At 44.2% G+C, this 14,413-nt stretch overlaps 1 long non-coding RNA gene across 1 annotated transcript in view; it reads left to right on the top strand.

Annotated features, from left to right (window-relative positions):
* The window catches only part of LOC133559943 (uncharacterized), a 209,969-nt gene extending 202,737 nt beyond the window's left edge, over positions 1–7,232 (top strand). The window contains exon 4 of the long non-coding RNA XR_009808349.1: positions 6,829–7,232. This is a non-coding gene — a long non-coding RNA (uncharacterized LOC133559943). The remainder of the gene's footprint in view (positions 1–6,828) is intronic.
* The last annotated feature ends 7,181 nt before the right edge of the window (positions 7,233–14,413 follow it).

Genomic DNA, 14,413 nt, shown 5'->3' with positions numbered 1-14,413 from the left:
AAAAGAAAAGGTGATGTAACGCAGTGGTGAACATGCCCTTTCCCAATTACTTTGGCACATGTTGCAGCCATGAAATTCTAAGTTAATTATTATTCGCAAAAAAAACAAAGTTTATGAGTTTGAACATCAAATATGTTGTCTTTGTAGCATCCATCCATCATCTTCCGCTTATCCGAGGTCGGGTCGCGGGGGCAGCAGCCTAAGCAGGGAAGACCAGACTTTGTAGCATATTCAACTGAATATGGGTTGAAAAGGATTTGCAAATCATTGTATTCTGTTTATATTTACATCTAACACAATTTCCCAAGTCAAGGACACGGGGTTGGTGTAAAGTAAAGTGACTTTGTTCAGCATGTCACTTATTTTGCCCCGTCAGTGACCATGCTAACCAGCTGCATAATCACTTCGCAGAGCATCGGCGTCCTAATGGCCTTTATTGACTCCTCATTTCCGCCGGAATGTTTCCGGCTTGTTCCCCCCCGGGAGCTCTTTGTCCTATTTTTCCCTTTAAATCGCCATTACACCTCGTCCTGTCTTGTCAGCGTTTAAGACGTGTGGAAGATGGATGGATATTCAAGCGACACGAGCCTTCTGGGGCAGCGATTAGGCGCCGGGGCTCGTGTTATTATTATTATTATCTGCTGTCTGACACCTCGCGCCGCACATCCTAATTTGGACGTTACGGCTTTGAAATGTTGCGGCCGTTTTTACGGGGGGGGGGGGGGGGAAAAAAAAGGCCAGAGCCGGCGCGCAGCGACTGCACTCGGTAGACGCGCCGTGTGCAGGGCATAAAATCAATACCGCAAAGGTCGTTGCTCCCCTCGCCAAAGTCTCTATTCAGAGTACAGCAGCAAGCGAGGCGAGAATAGTCCCGAGGTGGCGGCGCATCAATAAATCCGGGGCACGGATGACTGTTTTACAAACCTGCGTCTTATTTCGGATGGATTAAATATAAGATCAGTGCAGTAGTTTGTTCTTTGTTCAGAGCGCTGGAGAAGGGAAGCGTACTACAAGCCCGGCAAATTATTAAAACATTATTTTCTGCACTCTCTTATCAATCAATCAATCAATGTTTACTTATATAGCCCTAAATCACTAGTGTCTCAAAGGGCTGCACAAACCACCACGACATCCTCGGTAGGCCCACATGAGGGCAAGGAAAACTCACACCCAGTGGGACATCGGTGACAATAATGACTATGAGAACCTTGGAGAGGAGGAAAGCAATGGATGTCGAGCGGGTCTAACATGATACTGTGAAAGTTCAATCCACAATGGATCCAACACAGTCGCGAGAGTCCAGTCCAAAGCGGATCCAACACAGCAGCGAGAGTCCCGTTCACAGCGGAGCCAGCAGGAAACCATCCCAAGCGGAGGCGGATCAGCAGCGCAGAGATGTCCCCAGCCGATACAAAGGCAAGCAGTACATGGCCACCGGATCGGACCGGACCCCCTCCACAAGGGAGAGTGGGACATAGAAGAAAAAGAAAAGAAACGGCAGATCAACTGGTCTAAAAAGGGAGTCTATTTAAAGGCTAGAGTATACAAATGAGTTTTAAGGTGAGACTTAAATGCTTCTACTGAGGTAGCATCTCGAACTGTTACCGGGAGGGCATTCCAGAGTACTGGAGCCCGAACGGAAAACGCTCTATAGCCCGCAGACTTTTTTTGGGCTTTGGGAATCACTAACAACGCAGATTTCTTGCCGGGACATATGGTACAATACAATCGGCAAGATAGTTCGGATAAAGAAATAAAGGGTAATTCTTTTTCAAACACACCCAACAAAAGTCTCTTTGAAGTAGCTCGGTTGGTAGAGCGGCCGTGCCAGCAACTTAAGGGTTGCAGGTTCGATTCCCGCTTCCGCCATCCTAGTCCCTGCCATCACAGCATCCGTCCATCTAAGATGGACTGATGCAAAGTGGAAAGGTGTTCTGTGGTCTGACAAGTCCACATTTCCAATTATATTTGGAAACAGAGGACGTGGTGTCCTCCGGAACAAAGAGGAAAATAACCATCCGGATTGTTGTAGGCGTAAAGTTGAAAAGCCAGCATGTGTGATGGTATGGGGGTGTATTAGTGCCCAAGGCATGGGTAACCTACACATCTGTGAAGGCACCATTGATGCTGAAAGGTCCATACAGGTTTTGGAACAACATATGCTGCCATCTAAGCAACGTTATCATGGACGCCCCTGCTTATTTCAGCAAGACAAATATTAAAACAGCGGGGCTTCGTAACAAAAAAGAGTGCGGGCACTTTCTTGGTCCGCCTGCAGTACAGACCTGTCTCCCATGGAAAATGTGTGGCGCATTATGAAGCGTAAAATACGACAGCGGAGACCCCGGACTGTTGAAGGACTGAAGCTCTACATAAAACAAGAATGGGAAAGAATTCCACTTTCAAAGCTTCAACAATTAGTTTCCCCGTTGTTAAAAGTGTTGTTAAAAGAAAAGGTGATGTAAAACAGTGGTGAACATGCCCTTTCCCAACTACTTTGGCACGTGTTGCAGCCATGAAATTCTAAGTTAATTATTATTTGCAAAGAAAAAATCAAGTTTATGAGTTTGAACATCAAATATGTTGTCTTTGTAGCATATTCAACTGAATATGGGTTGAAAAGGATTTGCAAATCATTGTATTCTGTTTATATTTACATCTAACACAATTTCCCAACTCATATGGAAACGGGGTTTGTACAGTCAATCTCATTAAATGCGGCACATTTCACCATAGAGGATTTTAACCCCGTCTCTTTGGAAAAAAACACAAGGGAACTTCTACCAGCGGCGGCGTAGCTCGGTTGGTAGAGTGGCCGTGCCAGCAACTTGAGGGTTGCAGGTTCGATTCCCGCTTCCGCCATCCTAGTCACTGCCGTTGTGTCCTTGGGCAAGACACTTTACCCACCTGCTCCCAGTGCCACCCGCACTGGTTTAAATGTAACTCAGATATTGGGTGTCAGTATGTAAAGCGCTTTGAGTCACTAGAGAAAAGCGCTATATAAATATAATTCACTTCACTTCACCTCGTGTTTACCTTATCCCAATAAACATCTGTTCAATACCCTAATTCCTTAAATTGTCGCCGGGTATATAGTATGCACCTGCCGGGTCAAACTCGTTTTGCAAAATAATTTGCGCGTGCTTAGTGAAGTGAAGTGAATTATATTTATATAGCGCTTTTCTCTAGTGACTCAAAGTGCTTTACATAGTGACACCCAATATCTAAGTTACATTTAAAGCAGTGTGGGTGGCACTGGGAGCACAACGGCAGTGACTAGGATGGCACAAGCGGGAATCGAACCTGCATCGCTCAAGTTGCTGGCACGGCCACTCTACCAACCGAGCTATGCCGCCCCATTACCGCCGGCTCAGGATTAACGCCAGGTCAAACTCGTTTCGCAAAACATTATTTTTATTTGCGCATGTCTGGAATTTCCGCCGGGTCAAACTCGTTTCGCCAAATAATTAGCATTTGCCTAAAAATTTCCGCAGGGTCAAACTCGTCACGTCACGAGTGACACTCCACCTGTCATCATTTTCAAAATGGATGAGGCTGATTTTAATCATTTGAAATCGCATAAAGGGTGTCACGCCTGTAAGTTATGTTTAGTTTTTGGACATTCAGTCATGTTTTGCACTTCCTGGTTTTGTTTGTTTCCATGCCAACTCATTACTTTTCACCTTCTCAGCCTCACACCTGTTTTCACTAATGATCATAGCTATTTAAGTCACTCTTTTTCTTGTCTTCGTCCTGGGATCTTCACACTCGTACACACGCCACCCATGCTGCACCTTCTTCACGCCCTCGTTTATCTGCTTCATGCCTTGCTACGCCGTTCATTTTGATCCACGTAAGTTTATGTATTTATGCCACAGTGCACTCTTTTGTTTCATGTCTTTAGTCTTGCCATCGTGCTGTTTAAATTTATAGTTAAATTGTCTTTCATGCCATTGAGCAAGTGTTTTTGTTTTCCCTGTTTTGTATATATATTATATAATAAACAACTATGTACTCACGTACACGCCTCGCTCGTGTTGATCCTCATCTGCATCGGAGAAACAATCCATGTCCAAGCCAAGTTGTGACAAAGGGAAGAAGATTAAGAGCTATTCAGTAGGATTTTAAAGTCCAAGCTATTGAATATGCTAAAAAGAACAGTAAGCAGCTATGTTTTATTAACATACCGTAGCTGCGTGTGTCAATTATGAGTCATTAAGTGAGTCCCGCCTCCTGGTGGTAGAGGGCGCTAGTGATCCTTCTTGCGACTACTCGGCTGCAGAAGAAGTGACAACAAGCAGCAAGAGTGAGCAGTGATCGTTTATTTTTTCCTCTCGCTTGCACTTTTGAATCAGGTTTATGTTTGATCACCTTATGTTTTGTTTTTTGGACTCTTGTTTCCCGTTTTGCACTTCCTGGTTTTGTTTGTTTCCATAGTTACCCATTAATTTCCACCTGGTTTCCTTGTCACGTTTCCTTGGTCCTCAGCTCTCACATCTGTTTCCAATTACCACAGCTACTATTTAAGTCATTTTTTTCTGTTCCTCGGCCTGGGAACTTCACCTACCTACCGGACTTTGAATTTGAACCCTCATGACCATGCACCTACCTTTCCTTGCCAACCTTCATGCCTCGCCACGCTGTTTATTGTTTCGACCACGCCACGTAAGATTTTTGTTCATGCCTCAGTGTAAGTTGTTGGTTTGTTTGTGCCACAGTTAGTGTCTTTTGTTTCGTTTGTATACAGCCATGCCATCGTGCTGTTTTTGTTTTCTTGCGTATAGTCTAGTTTTTAATCCGCCATTGAGTGCGCCCTTTGTTTGCTTATTTTTGTATTTAGTGTATTAATAAATTCATCACGTACTCCCATTCTCGCCTGGCTCCTTCCAAATTCTCTCTGCATCGAAGAAGCAAAACTAATCCAAGTCAAAGTCCTGACACTAAAATAAAACAGTTTTCTAAACTGGACTTTCAATGGAAGCAGGAGGTAATAAAGGAAGATCTCCATCGAGACAAAGAGACTTTTAAAACTGAAGAAAGATAAGGAAGACTTCTAGAAACAAGTTATCAATGCTTTTGATCAGAAGGAGTTGCGCATGGACTTCGTTTTTTTTTAATTAAATGTGCTTTTCATGATGGTATCCTTACATCACACTCAAATTTATAAGTGCAGGCCTAAATTTACTGCATGCCTTTGGTAAACGCCGGAATGAGATGAGGTTTTAAATCAATTAGCAACCCGGCGATAATTCAAGGAAATACGGTATTTTAACAAAGATGTTAACCTTATCCCAATAAATATCTGTTCAGTGTTTTAACATAAAACAGTTTGATTGTGAGGCATCAAAAGCCACAAGATGCAACGGGTCCGTCAGACCCTTAAACGCTGGCTGAGTAACAACAATATGAACTATACATAAGGCTTGAATCAATAACGGAGCAGCATTTCCACATCCGTGGCTCACTAGTGCAACAACCAAGCCGGAAATGTGTACCGTGAAGACCCGTCCGACCGAAACTTTCGAATAACTAAAGTTCCTCGGGTGAATAATGTAAACTCACTACACCGGTATGTTTTAGCGCTTTCATGGCGAGTTTACTGACAGATATGAGTAAGAACTTTACGCTACTTTATATTAGTAATAACAACAGCGGAGGATGAATGACCCGTTACAAGAAGATAGAGAAAAAGAAGAAGCCTATTGACACGGACTATAAAGGCGGACGTGTGCAATATTTCAGGACTTATGCAGATCCCACGTACAGACCAGCAGGTACCTTGAGGTAAGAAAAGTTTATTTTGCATGATATTGCGAAACAATACTCGGCTGCAGAAGAAGTGACAACAAGCAGCGATCGTTTGTTTTTTTCCTCTCGCTTGCACTTTTAACATGGAGGATTACATATCTAAAATCAAACAGTTTTCTAAACTGGACTTTCAATCGAAGCAGGAGGTAATAAAGGAAGATTTCCATCGAGACAGAGAGACTTTTTAAAACTGAAGAAAGATAAGGGAGACTTCTATAAACAAGTTATCGATGCTTTTGATCAGAAGGAGCTGGCATGGACTTCATTTATAAGTAAAGGTAAGACCATAATAATGTTTTTTTTTATGAAATTAGTGAATTGTGAATTATATTTATATAGCGCTTTTCTCAAGTGACTCAAAGTGCTTTACATAGTGACACCCAATATCTAAGTTATATTTAAACCAGTGTGGGTGGCACCGGGAGCAGGTGGGTAAAGTGTCTTGCCCAAGGACACAACGGCAGTAACTAGGATGGCGGAAGCGGGAATCGAACCTGCAACTCTCAAGTTGCTGACACGGCCACTCTACCAACCGAGCTATGCCGTGCTTTTCATGATGGTGTTCTTACATCACACTCAAATTTATAAGCGCAGGCCTAAATTTACCGCATGCCTTTGGTAAGTGCCGGAGTGAGAAGAGGTTTTAAATCAACTAGCGCCCCGGCGGCATTTCAAGGAAATACAGTAACTTCACATTAGGTTATAAAACGTTTTTTGAGAAAGTGAAAGGCTTTTAAGTGCGCCTTGTAGTCGGAAAAATACGGTAATAACAAATTAGTAAATTCATGACAATTCTTTCAAGCACATTTTTTTCTTCTTAAATTATTATTATCCCTTGCATTATTTCCGTGTTTTTTTTCAAGTCTGCATATCGATACGCTAACATGTTTTAGTGTTTATTATTTTTTATTTTTACCTGCATCTCTTGCTGTCAAGAGCATCTGGTCCGTCCTTTTTTTGTTGTTGTTGCCAAAGCAACAGTCCTCCCAAAAACCTGCCATTTTTTTTTTTTTTTTGCAGCGAGAACATCAGCTTCCAAATCCAACCCGACAGTGAAAGCGCTAGGTGTCCGCCATCTGCACGCGTGACCCCGCCAAATGCCTCCTCCTCGCCGTCATCATCATCATCATCATCAGCGGCACCAGTCAAAGCCGCATCAGTCTCCATCTGTCGTTGCCCGAGTTCTTGTCTTGTGGTCGAATTCTATTCCGTGTTGTTCCTGATGGAGGAGCAGTACAGCCAAGACGCTACTTCGCTATTTTCCTTGCTTGTGCGCCGTCGTTCATCCGTCCATCTGGCTGCTTGCGTCGTCAGATGGCAGATCTGATGCGGCCTTCGCATCCTGCGGTCTTTTGCTTCCAGGATTTCTTATGTTATCTAAGCTCCGAGTCCAGCCGGTGAAAAAAATATTAAAGCTGCTTTTAAAAGCCTACTGAAATGAGATGTTCTTATTTAAACGGGGATAGCAGGTCCATTCTATGTGTAATACTTGATCATTTCGCCATATTGCCATATTTTTGCTGAAAGGATTTAGTAGAGAACATCGGCGATAAAGTTCTCAACTTTTGGTGGCTAATAAAAAAGCCTTGCCTGTACCGGAAGTAGCAGACGATGTGCGCGTGACGTCACATCTGAACATTGTTTACAATGTGAGCCTCCAGCAGCAAGAGCTATTCGGACCGAGAAAGCGACAATTTCCCCATTAATTTGAGCAAAGATGAACCATTCGTGGATGAGGAAAGTTAGAGTGAAGCACAAAAAGAAGAAGGGACGGCTCCAGGCGGCAGCAGTGGGACCGTTTTAGATTAATTTAGACACATTTGATAGGATAATTCTGGAAGATCCCTTATCCGCTTATTGTTCTAATAGTTTTTTAGTGAGATTGTAAAGACATACCTGAAAGTCGGTGGAGGAGCCAAGATCACAGCTGCCTTCTTGAGCTGCAGGAGGAAGTCCCATAATCCACTGAAGCCAAATTAATATCACAATCCATCCATCCATCCATCCATCCATTTTCTACCGCTTATTCCCTTTTGGGGTCGCGGGGGGCGCTGGCGCCTATCTCAGCTACAATCGGGCGGAAGGCGGGGTACACCCTGGACAAGTCGCCACCTCATCGCAGGGCCAACACAGATAGACAGACAACATTCACACTCACATTCACACACTAGTCCCATCCAAAAACTTGCTGGTTGACATAGAGAAACATGTTCGCTTGACCGCTCTGTGTCAAAGCTTCACAACACACAAAGAAACACCGGCAGTGTCTCGGTTGCTAAAGGCAGCTGCAATACATCGCTTTCCACCAACAGCATTCTTCTTTGACGTCTCGATTATTAATTGAACAAATTGCAAAAGATTCAGCAACACGGGTGTCCAAATTAATTAAGAGACGACTTTTAGAGACTTTTAGGTGACGTTTTTAACACGAAACTCCGCGGGAAATTTAAAATTGCAATTTAGTAAACTAAAGCGGCCGTATTGGCATGTGTTGCAATGTTAATATTTCATCATTGATATATAAACTATCAGACTGCGTGGTCGCTAGTAGTGGCTTTCAGTAGGTCTTTGAAATAAAGGGGGGGATATAGTCGTATAATGGTCTTGGTTGAGCTGGGGCCGCGGTTCACTCGGAGGGACACCCTGCTCACCGTATTTCCTTGAATTGCCGCCGGGGCGCTAATTAATTTAAAACCTCTTCTCACTCCGACGTTTACCAAAGGCATGCGGTAAAGGCAAGCATGCGCTAATTATTTTAAAACCTCTTCTTACTCTGGCACTTACCAGAGGCATGCGGTAAATTTAGGCCTGCGCTTGAAAATTTGAGTGTGATGTAAGGATACCATCATAAAAAGCACATTTAATTAAAAAAAAAAACGTTATTGTGGTCTTACCTTTACTTATAAATGAAGTCCATGCGCAGCTCCTTCTGATCAAAAGCATCGATAACTTGTTTATAGAAGTCTTCCTTATCTTTCTTCGGTTTTAAAAGTCTCTCTGTCTTGATCGAGATCGTCCTTTATTACCTTCTGCCTCGATTGAAAGTCCAGTTTAGAAAACGGTTTTATTTTAGATATGTAATCCTCCATGTTAAAAGTGCAAGCCAGAGGAAAAAATAAACACACGCTGCTTGTTGTCACTTCTTCTGCAGCCGAGTAGTCGCAAGAAGGATCACTAGCGCCCTCTACCACCAGGAGGCGGGAGTCATTTAATGACTCATATTTGACACACGCAGCTACGGTATATTAATAAAACATAGCTGCTTACTTTTCTTTTTAGCATATTCAATAGCTTGGACCTTAAATCCTACTGAATAGCTCTTAATCTTCTTCCCTTTATGCAATTTCAAATGATTGAAATCAGCCTCCTCCATTTTGAAAATGATGACAGGTGAAGTGTCACTCGTGACGTGACGAGTTTGACCCTGTGGAAATTCTAGGCATATGCTAACAATTTTGCGAAACGAGTTTGACCCGGCGGAAATTCTATCCATCCATCCATCCATCTTGTTAGCCTAAGCAGGGAAACCCAGACTTCCCTCTCCCCAGCCACTTCGTCTAGCTCTTCCCGGGGGATCCCGAGGCGTTCCCAGGCCAGCCGGAAGACATAGTCTTCCCAACGTGTCCTGGGTCTTCCCGGTGGCCTCCTACCGGTTGGACGTGCCCTAAACACCTCCCTAGGGAGGCGTTCGGGTGGCATCCTGACCAGATGCCCGAACCACCTCATCTGGCTCCTCTCCATGTGAAGGAGCAGCGGCTTTACTTTGAGTTCCTCCCGGAAGGCAGAGCTTCTCACCCTATCTCTAAGGGAGAGACCCGCCACACGGCGGAGGAAACTCATTTCAGCCGCTTGTACCCGTGATCTTATCCTTTCGGTCATGACCCAAAGCTCATGACCATAGGTGAGGATGGGAACGTAGATCGACCGGTAAATTGAGAGCTTTGCCTTCCGGCTCAGCTCCTTCTTCACCACAACGGATCGGTACAACGTCCGCATTACTGAAGACGCCGCACCGATCCGCCTGTCGATCTCACGATCCACTCCTCCCCCACTCTTGAACAAGACTCCTAGGTACTTGAACTCCTCCACTTGGGGCAGGGTCTCCTCCCCAACCCGGAGATGGCATTCCACCCTTTTCCGGGCGAGAACCATGGACTCGGACTTGGAGGTGCTGATTCTCATTCCGGTCGCTTCACACTCCGATCCAGTGAGAGCTGAAGATCCCGGTCAGATGAAGCCATCAGGACCACGTCATCTGCAAAAAGCAGAGACCTAATCCTGCGGTGACCAAACCGGAACCCCTCAACGCCTTGACTGCGCCAAGAAATTCTGTCCGTAAAAGTTATGAACAGAATCGGTGGAAATTCTAGACTCGCGCTAATACAAATAATATTGTGCGAAACGAGTTTGACCCGGCAGTAATTCAAGGAAATACGGTATATTTTCTACATATTACTATAAAAGGCAGATTTTCTAAATGTTCACTACAGTTTACCGCGGATGGGCGTCTGCCAGCCCGTGCAGACAGATGGCATTCAAAAGTGATCTACCGACAACTCCATCAGCTCATTCCGTGGCGTCCCTCGCAATGAGGGTCTCGGCCTCCTGGCTCTTTTATTCCATTACGTAGCCGCTCATGAAAAAAACAACTTCCTCAAAATAGGATTTGGATTGATTAAATGCCAGAGTTAGATGGGAGCTTCATCAGATTTAACCCAAGTGTTGCCTCCCGTGGCTGGGTGCGGTCCTGACAGAGTCTCGGAAGATCTACGCCTCGGGTGGGGCTGAGAGGACGGGTAGTATTAATGTGTAGTGGGATGGAGAGAGATGGATTGGAAGGAGTGGGGGTAGGTAGTGGGATCGTGGGGGTGGAAAAAGTGAGGGAGATCTACCCCGGACTGCTGCATAATCAGCCCATGTGTCTCCGTCTGCCTCGGCAAAGACATCATTAAGGGAAAGCCGAGGTCTTCTAGGTTCACGGAGCCACGGAGGCTCAGTTGCGCTCCCATCCTTCCCTGCCACTCAATTTGTGTAATTTACCCTGTTTGGGAAGAGGAGGGCGGGTGGGGGGAAGCGTTCTTGACCCAAGACGCCGCAGAGTCAGAAAGTTACGTCTAAATGGAAGGGACGGCTGAGAGACTTTCTACCGCTACGTGGCCGGTCAATAGGCCGGCCCGGGCGACGCTGATGGTGATTCTAGGAGATGGCCGCACTTGAGAGGACTTGTTTAGGCATGCGTGAGAGAGGCCGTGCAGGAAGGAGGATGAAAAATTGAAAGGAGCCCCCGTCCTTGCGAGGACAGCGACCGCAGCCTGGAGGAAGGGAGGCTCTGCGGCACGACGGACTAAAACATGCATGTTTTGTTTACTGTTTGCCACACTTGCTCGGAAAGCTGATGCGGTTTGTGAATCCACTGTTGGACACAAAGGTGGGATGGTAGATACCTGAGTGGTATCACGGAGGATGTACGCTCAGGCGGGGTCGCATGATCTGGAGACGAGAAACAGTGCGATTATTGAATTTCTAGGGGCGTAACGGTCATACTTGCCAACTTTTAGACCTCCGATTTCGGGAGGTGGGGGGCGTGGTTAATCAATCAATCAATCAATCAATGTTTATTTATATAGCCCCAAATCACAAATGTCTCAAAGGACTGCACAAACCATTACGACTACAACATCCTCGGAAGAACCTACAAAAGGGCAAGGAAAACTCACACCCAGTGGGCAGGGAGAATTCACATCCAGTGGGACGCCAGTGACAATGCTGACTATGAGAAACCTTGGAGAGGACCTCAGATGTGGGCAACCCCCCCCCCTCTCTAGGGGACCGAAAGCAATGGATGTCAAGCGGGTCTAACATGATACTGTGAAAGTTCAATCCATAGTGGCTCCAACACAGCCGCGAGAGTTCAGTTCAAGGCGGATCCAAGACAGCAGCGAGAGTTCCGTCCACAGGAAACCATCCCAAGCGGAGGCGGATCAGCAGCGTAGAGATGTCCCCAACCGATACACAGGCGAGCGGTCCATCCTGGGTCCCGACGAGCGGTCCATCCTGGGTCTCGACTCTGGACAGCCAGTACTTCATCCATGGTCATCGGACCGGACCACAAGGGAGGGGGGGACATAGGAGAAAAAAGAAAAGAAGCGGCAGATCAACTGGTCTAAAAAGGAGGTCTATTTAAAGGCTAGAGTGGAGGAGTATGTTTACCAGGGCTGTGCATCTTTGTGTGTCTAACGATTCGATTCAATATCAATTCTTGGGGTCACGATTCGATAATAGATCGATTTTTTTGGATTCGATTCGATTCTCGATTCAAAAAAGATATTTTTCCGATTCAAAAGGATTTCATATTCATTCAATACATAGGATTTCAGCAGGATCCACCCCAGTCTGCTGACATGCTAGCAGAGTAGTAGATTTAAAAAAAAAAATGTAAAGGACAATGTTTTATCAACTGGTTGCAATAATGTAAATTTGTTTTAACTATTAAACGAACCAAAAATACAGTGAAGTGAATTATATTTATGTAGCGCTTTTCTCTCGTGACTCAAAGCGCTTTACATAGTGAAACCCAATATCTAAGTTACATTTTCAACCAGTGTGGGTGGCACTGGGAGCAGGTGGGTAAAGTGTCTTGCCCGAGGACACAACGGCAGTGACTAGGATGGCGGAAGCGGGGATCGAACCTGGAACCCTCAAGTTACTGGCACGGCCACTCTACCAACCGAGCTATGCCGCCCCTGAATCGCACAACGTATTCGAATAAATTTTTTCCCACACCCCTAATATTTACAACTAGAAAAGTGCAGATTGGATTGTAACCTATTTAAAACATGCTGTTGTTGCTGGTGCAAGATGTGAATATAAGTACATATGTTTTATTAACACTATAATTAAAAACAGGAACAAACAAAAGGCGCGCACAATGGCGGTACAAAAAACTTGGCTGTGAAACAAAGCTATGAACATAAAACAAAACACTTGCACAATGGCATGAATAACAAAAAACTTACTTGGAAAAAAACAAGGGGCATGGATCATTGGCATGGAAGGCAAAGAAGGTGGTAGATGGTGAGGAGGAGGTGAACTTATTTGAACACTGTAACTACTAAAAAAAACAGGAAGAAACAAAGCGCGCACAAGGGCAGAAGTACAAAACTGACTAAGGAAACAAAACTTGCACAATGGCATGAACAATGAACAATAGACAAAACTTACTTGGCATGGAACTGTGAACGGGACATGGATCATTAGCATGGACTACAAGGTGCGTGGTAGGTAATCGGGGGTGATGTTGCCAGAATGAACAACAGAAACAGACAGGCTTAAATAATACTGTGGTGATTAGTAAAAACAAGTGTGATACATGAGGACAGGTGTAAACTAATGGTTAGTCATGGTGACAAAACAAACCGGGAAGTGCAAAAACAGGAACTGAGGGGCCAAAAAACAAACAGAACATGACTAAAACAAAACATGATCACATAGACATGACAAAGAGATACGTGTAGACTGCAATATGATGGCAGTAAACAACACCAAAACTTTAAATGTTCCATTGAGAATTGTAGAACATTACACGCGGCGCTCAACAGTCTGCCAAAATGTTTTTAGCACGACTTCGGTAAGCTCTGAAGCAGAAGATAGTATGATTGTTCAAGGTGAGTGAAGTGTTTTAATGGGTTGGGAAATGTGGGAATCGTGCACGTTTTAAAGATGACCCAGAATGTTTGTTTTTTTGGGGGGGGGGGGGCTCACAATTCCAGGTTGAGCCAAACGTTTTTGATACTGGAATTGTTCCGAATCGATGAAAACTTTAGGATGAGGAGCACTCCAAAGATTTGGGTGGAATAATAATAATAATAATACGTCGTTTGGGCATACACACAATTATTAGTAGTACCATATTTTTCCGACTATAAGGCACACTTCAAATCCTTTCATTTAAAAAAACATTTACTTAGCGCCTAATGTGCGGCATAATTCTGGTTGTGCTTACTGACCTCGAAGCAATTTTATTTGCTACATGGTTTGATAATAAGTGTGACCAGTAGACGGCAGTCATACATAAGAGATACGTGTAGACTGCAATACGACAGCAGTAAACAACAGCAAAACTTTAAATGTTCCATTGAGAATATAGAACATTACACACGGCGCTCAAAAATATGTGGAAATGTTTTAGTACGACTTTGGTGAGCTATGAAACCGCACCGCTTGGATTGTCGGCGCATTAAAGATACCAGTATTATTATGGTGTGTGTATAAGGACCGCAAAATGGCACCTATTAGCAAATGTATTCTCAATATTATCGAAAAACAACTTTTCTCACCTTCTGGTACCTGCTGATGTGTATTTGAGATCTGCATAAGTCCTGAAAATGTGCGCGCTTCCGCAATTGTAGTCCGATAGTTTCTTATTTTTCTCTATGTTCTTGTATATATTTGTATACATGTTATATACTTATTATATCTGTGTGTATATAATATACTGTACACACATTAAGTATGTATTGTATATATTCGCAGATATGTTATATTTTACATTGCTATACCTAGTCTATTTATACCTGCATTGTCCCTTCCATCCTTACACTTTCCA

Source organism: Nerophis ophidion, linkage group LG10 (genome assembly GCF_033978795.1).
Source record: "Nerophis ophidion isolate RoL-2023_Sa linkage group LG10, RoL_Noph_v1.0, whole genome shotgun sequence".
NCBI lineage: Eukaryota > Metazoa > Chordata > Actinopteri > Syngnathiformes > Syngnathidae > Nerophis > Nerophis ophidion.
This window is presented reverse-complemented; position numbering and strand designations above follow the sequence as displayed.